We start from the raw sequence: 7,302 nt of genomic DNA, 5'->3' as shown, positions 1-7,302 counted from the left end.
ACACTCTGGCCCAAAGTATAAAACCTCTACCATTACATTTCCAAAAAATAACAAATCTTTTCATGTTTGAGCTGTCAAAAGAAGCTCTTGGAATAGCCAGCATAGACACAGTCACTACCCCCACACACATATAAGTATGATCAAATATCTATTAGCAGCAAGAGCTGATAACTCTGGGGGGGTGGCAAGGCCTTTCTGAGCACCTCAAATGCAGAAAGATGGATTATTTTTTTCCTTTTTTTTCCCCAATCTGCCCTTGCCAGGGTATTTGATACATTCATCAAAGCAGGGCCTGGGATGCAGCTGCAGCTCTGCTGGAGGAACGCTGCGGGTGAGTGCCAGGGTGGCATTGCATATTTGGGGTCAGACAATGTATAAGGCCATGGTGAGCTGCCTATTGTGCTGCTTGCTGAAGCCATGTGAGAAAGAACAAGCAAGGCTTGGAGACTGGGGTAGTTTCGTGCTCTGCAGAGCTGCTTTAAATAACCCCTCTCTGACACCACACCACAGAGGGACATTGATGCAACTCAGTCTGTGCCCTGGTAGGATCCCACACCAGCTGAGGTGCAGAGGTAGGGAGAGAGCATTGCTGCCAGCTCTAAGCCAAAGGGGAAGTGAAACCTCTCATGCAACTTAAAGCCATCAGTCTTCTGGACCCCTCTGGATGAAGACTGGGGAAAAAAATGGAAACCAGCCTGTTCAGGGAAGCAATTCTTGCAGCTGAAGTTCTTGAGAAAGATGCATCTGTTTCTTCAAGCATAGAGCTTTACTGAAGAGGGAAAAAACCATGCACATAACAGTAAAGGCATACAAGGTTTCATGGGCTAATCAAAATACCAGACTTTGGCTAAGATTTTTCTTGTCACATTAGTGTGCTAGTGTATTTGCAAAGTACTTCATTACAAGCAGACTGCCCTTATACTTACAAAATTGTACAGATAGAATAGATACCATGAAATAAACATTTTCATTAATTTATCTTTTTTTGATATATTATAGTTGTTTAAATAACAAGTTATTAATCTCTACATATAGCTCAGTTCATGCTCATGCATCTTTTAATATTTCTTCTATTTTTCTTTAACTGTTTTCAAGATCCTTGAGCTAACCCTCTTTTCTGAGGAAAACAACAAGTAACTACATCTTTAAAAAAGGCTAAATCAAGCTTTCTTTCAAACACCACTTTCTGGATTAATGATTTACCAATCCAAATTCTGTTTAGCTCTTGAGAACTTGGTATGTTGTTTTGCCATTTTCCTCCTGCTATTCTGAGCTAGTTTTGTACCTCACACAACACTTAAATAATGGAGAGACTCTAAAATCAGACCTCGCTGCTCTTTTGATTTATTCATACTCAAATACCTACAATGCAAGTCATTTGGCTCAGATAATACTCAGTCACACTCTGCAATTTTGACCCCTCTCAACTTTTCTAGCTCCTGGGATTTAAGGGAGAAAGCCATGCAACCTGCAATGGCTCCTGGAATCACTCTCTCCTAGTGTTTGCTGTGTGCTATAAGATGTGCTAGATCTTTCTCATCTCCCCTGCTGATCCAGACTTCCCTGATAGCATCGCTTCCCATGCTGGCTTGATGAGCTGAAGAGAAGAAACGCCTGCCCCAGTGTCTGAGAGCTGTGCAACAGCCAGAGTGCTGCAGGCTGATGTGAGCACAGGGGCAGGGTGGGGGCTTTTTCCATGGATGAATTATGATCCGCAGCTTTGTGTCATCACATTTGCTATCTGTTACTGATTCTTTTGTTAGTGCCATTCCCTAATGTGGTCATGAGTGTGTTCCTGCATTCCTCTGGTACAATACTGAGAAATGTGATGCTCTGTGGTTTTAGTTCCTGTAATGAGAACAAGGCAGTTCTACTCACACACAAAATTTGTAATTATACAAGACTATATCGTGTTACTGGCAACTAATTAGAATTCTCTGTTGAAATGGCATTACTTTATTATACATCATTAACATAAAATGTCAAAACTAGCATGATAGTTGCTTTCATACAAAAAATGAGCCTACTTCTGTAAGTGAAAGCAAGAAAATTACAGCAATTTTAGTATCAGTGTTTTAATATATTATATATTATAGTTTATGTAGCAAGGTCAGAGGTTTTTCTATATAAAAATCACAAAAAGGGAATCTTCCCTTTAAAAAATGTCAGTGACTATCAATTTTGTCCTCTGCATTTATTATGCAGATTAAATAAAATTAAAAAGACATTAAATGTCAAAGGCGGGGGGGTTGAACTTTTACTATAAGTTAATATTTTGCTCATATCCTTAGAGCAGAGGGTACACACTATAACTAATTTACTCTCTTCCACCACTGAATAAGTGATGTTATTATCATATTGCGTACAATGAAACTGCATTGAATTCCGTCTGGCCAGGCAGTAAGTAAAATGCTGGTGCTGGGATGAGGACACAGGGCTCTTTGGAGCAGGCTGAATAGCAGGCTATCACATTTATTTTTCATTTACATGCTAGGTTTGAATATTTCTAAATGAGATAATAAGTAGATTTTTCTTCAGGGATCTGTAGGATACATTGGTGAAATCAAGCCACATTTGGCAAGGTACCTACCTGTTCCTTGACAATATTATGATTTTGGTAACATATAAAACTGATGAGAGGGTAGCATTCCCTTGGCAGCACACTAAATATGCCGCAAGACACATAACCAATGAGTATAATTTGCAAATGTGTATGGAGAATCAGTCTTGACAGTTTTGTTTACAAAGGCAGGCAGCTATTTGCTGATAAGAGATATGACATGCTATTCATCTTGCTGCTACTAAGCCAAAGGGATTGCAACTGTGATAACAAACTGTTAGATTTGATTGTTGGAATGCTTATGCAATGTTAGTAATAAAGGGTGTTTAAAAGCATATCTCATTTGTTCTTAGGCAATCATATGGCATTTCTTATAATAATTTTCTTGGGACTCTTAAAAGGACAAGCTAATTAAAGAAAAGATATCTGTCTGGCTCAGCTTTAATGGGTCTGTGTACTCTAAGTAGGTGTATGTAGGAAACAGGAGCAGACGTGTCTTTATTTCTCTGCTTGCATAGGTTGAGGCAGGATGTCAAGTGACACAGTCACGGCCTCACATCTTTCAGTTCCTTCATTTTGGCTGGCGTTACCTCCACACACCTTCCAAAACTGGAAAATAAACAGTCCTAAAGATAGGACAAGGGTAATGACTTTAAACTGAAACAGGGTAGGTTTAGATTAGATAAGGAAGAAATTCTTCACTATGAGGGAGGTGAAACACTGGAACAGGTACCTATCCCTGAAAATTTTCAAGGCCAGGTTGGACTGGGATCTGAGCAATCTCATCTACTGGAAGGTGTCCCTGCTTATGGCAATGGGGCTGGAATTGGATGACCTTAAGGGTCTCTTCAAACATAAACCATTCCAAGTAGTGCTGAGACCTTCAAGAAGTTGAGGAGGAGGTTTCTCTCTTGTTTCTCCCTCTTACTGAGCACGAGAAGAATGGGTCAGCATGACTAACACCTTTCCTGTGTCATCAGCCCCCTGCTTCAGACAATATTGAGAAAACACTTTTCCTGGCACTCCTAAATACCTGCACCATTTATAGCCTGAGTAACATGTTGCTCACATGTTTTCTTACAAAGCTTATGATCAAAGTAAAAAACCCTCAAACTTATATAACACCATCCAGAGCAAATACAGGACTAGAGAACCCAGCCATGTTTTTTGTGAAATATTGCTCACTGAGCTTTGTTGAATGTGTGCATGCAACTCAGTAATGTGCACACAAGGGCTGATCCAGCTGTGACAGCTAAAGTAGTGTTTTGTCTGGCCAGCTCACTCCCACTTCAGCAGGCACAGCTGAGGTGACGGCTGGATAGTCTGAGCAGGCAGACCATCAGAGGTCGTGCACATGCCTCACTAATGGATTTAACCAATGCTGGGTACACTAAAATACTTGGTGAGGGGTGTGAGGGGGTAGCTGCTGCAGGTTACAGCTTGTAACCTGTTCCTGTAACAAGCTGAGCTTGTGGCTGACTCCAACTCACACCTCCTGGTCAGGAGCCTGGAGAGAATATTTACAAGGATAAATATTATATACCCTTACAGGGGTAGGGGCAGCTAGGAAGGCTGAACCGCTCAGTACTTGAGTTGCTGTGGCTTATTCAGCCTGAATGCTGCAGTAATTCAGGCAGCAGTCTTCATTTTTTAATGTATTTGAGCATTACACATAAGTCTACACAAGGAAGACATATCGAAACCCCAGACTTTCCACAGCAGGGATTTTAGAGCTAACAAGTGGAAAATGAGTGGCTTTGTTCTCAGTCATTCTTACAGTTACAGGTAACTTTGTGAATAGCATATACTGTGCCAAACTAGAACTGAAATCCTCTTTGAATGCAGGCAGGCCTTAGGTTTAGCAGCAGCTGTGAGATGGAGACTTACTATTAATGGCAGATTCAAGCAGCGTGAACAATAACGAGGCTCTGTTTAAGGTGGACACAGCTTGTCTGCATTAGAACTGGACCTTGAAAACCTGTGTTAATTAACACAATTTTAAGTGCTGTCAGCTGTTTCTGAGTAAACCAATTGATTAGAGCAATAAATGCTTTATTCTTGGTCTTACAAGAATATGGATTTAGGAAGAGAGTTATGATCAATAGGCAGGGTTTTAATTTTTTTATCTCAAAACCTTTTGAAAGTTGTGAAATATTTTTATGGACTGAAAGGATTAATGCATTTTGTAATAATCTGTTATTTGGAAAGCACAAAGAAGAAATCAGTCCAGAATGTGATAGTTTTATGTTCATTTCCAGGGGTTCTTGACTTAGTTCCAGACAGCACAATTTCTTATGCACAATTTTTACTCCTATTTAGCAGCCTTACTGAACAAGTTTAATTGGGTACATGCATGTCTATAAAATTAGTTTCCTGTCTTAGATATGATTTATAAATCTGAGGCTACAGTGTTTTCAAATAAAAAGATTTGTGTAGGAGGATAATAATTTAATGCACCCTTAAGTGTCATCTTAGGGCCAGGGTGCTGGTTTCATTAAAGGGATCTGGCATGTGACAAAGTCCATGGGTGTTCATGATGAGCTCAAGGCTGCAGCTTGCCTTACAGTGGGAGGACCTCTCCCCAGTGCTTCAATGGGTTGGTCATCTGTCTGAGGCTTCTGTCACTAGTCTTGGCAGTGAGAACAAAGATCCTATTTTAGTAGCTATATTAAAAGGTGAGGCATTAATTGTATTATTCCATACTTCTTCCCAGAGGCAGTAGCTGCACAGTGTGACATAATTTAATAAAGATGTTCATCATCCGATTCCTGGGTGTGAAAAACTTACCAGGCAGTAGTGTAAGGAACAACTCCATAGTTCTTTTTTTGTCAGAAAGAGCACAACAGAACTGCTATACTCACACCTAGGCTGCATATTGATCTGAAGTTAAAATATTAATAAGCCTCTGTTTTGACTAGGAATTGGGACATTTTCTGGCCAGAACAGGTCATTTAATTTCACATTACAGTTGCATTTACTTACTCCTCCCCTAACTACTTACATCTAGCCCAAAGAATGAAGGGCACAATGCACATCCTGTAAAAGTTGGCCACAAGAGGTGGGATGCCTGTGGACTGGACATGTGACAAATGACTATGCCATTGTGTGGCAGAGGCTCCATTCAGCACACGCTGCAGGGCTGATGGTTGGCTTCTGGCCTTAGTGCATAATGCAGCAAGCAGATCTCAACAGCACCTAGGACGTATCTTAAACCTCTAGTATACTGGCTGTATTTAAGGCTGAGGGATGTCTTAGGCAGGCTTCTTCATGCTTACTACACTGTTTTGCATTTTCAGACTTTTTACCCCCAAGCACATAATTTTTAAATTTTAAGATAAAACAAAAAATTATTCCCTCCACAACACAGCTACAGGAGCAAAGGTTCAAATTCACATTCTTTTCATTCCCTTTTTCTGATGCAGCCACACTAACACATGCAGGAAGAAGAAGGTCTGTGTGGGTAATGCAGAAAAGCTCACATGCCATGGGTTCCCCTCCTTCCTCACATACCTCATGGACCATGCAGAAAATTTTCTAGTTAATTAGCTAGGGAACTGATAAGTAATCTGCTTCTTTGGAGCACAAAAATGCAACATGGCCTAGTGCTAAACCTGAGGAGCTGGCTGAGCATCTAAAGCCCTGTGCTACTCTGCCCCTCTCAGTCTGGGAAGCAGAACCTGCATAGTGAGAACTCCCAGGTGGAATCTTTTAACTGCTGGGGCTTAATGAGCATTATGTGAAAAGACCTTTTAAAAGAGGCTGCTTAGAGTTTACTCCTGGTTATAACAACCTTAGAGTAGTCTACTTTTGTTGCTGCCTTCTTAAGAGTCCACTTGTGGATATACAGTGATTGCTCATTCCATCTCTATACAAAGGACTAAAGTCTAACTATCTTTCAGAAAGGGGGTATTTCTGTCTGTTTCTTCTAAGTTAGATGTGAATGAGGGGAAATTCTCCCCCTTCTACTGTTTTAACCGTAGTGACAGGACTGCATGTGTTAACCTCAGGTACCTCAATTGAATGACTAAATCAGTAAGCTTGGAGGATATTTATAGGACGAACACTAAAATACGGTGAAAAAGAAAGAAAGAAAAGCTTTGAGAAAGGTACATTAATTGAACATGTAGAGATTTATAGGACGAACACTAAAATACGGTAAGAAAGAAAGAAAAGCTTTGAGAAAGGTACATTAATTGAACATGTAGATCAATATAAGTAGCTACGTTCGAAAGATCTGTGACCTACCACAGACAATGCGGCAAATGTATATCTGAAATTCGTTTTTCAACGCTTCTTGGTTGCTGCCAAACACAGACCACTAAGATACCAATCTTCGCGGTGCCATCTACCCTGAGCAATAAAAAAACCCACCCTTAATTTAACAGGAGTCACCAGTCAGCTCCTGAGGCATAAACAGGCAGCTGAAGCACCGCGCGTAGGCTGACTTTAGTGCTGGATGCCGAGCAGCGTTTGGCACAGGTGGAGGAGTTTTCATCACAGACCCAGATTAACTCCGGTGAAGTTGCTCCGCGCCTGCCAGTGCCGGAGGAGCAATCTCCGTGTGGGAGAAGCGCCCGCCGCCCTCCCCTCCCGGCGCCGCTCGGCCGAACAAAGGCGGCAGCGGCGGCGGGTCCCCCTTGTGCGCCGCGGGCCGGGCGAGGGCCGAGCCCAGCGCCTGCCCCGGGCTCCCGGCCCGGCCCGGCTCGGCTCAGCTCGGCTCGGCAGCGGGTCGGGAGGAAGCG

Source organism: Passer montanus, unplaced genomic scaffold (assembly GCF_014805655.1).
Source record: "Passer montanus isolate IOZ18808 unplaced genomic scaffold, ASM1480565v1 scaffold16, whole genome shotgun sequence".
In the NCBI taxonomy this organism is placed as follows: domain Eukaryota; kingdom Metazoa; phylum Chordata; class Aves; order Passeriformes; family Passeridae; genus Passer; species Passer montanus.
Note: the sequence above shows the minus strand (reverse complement) of the source record.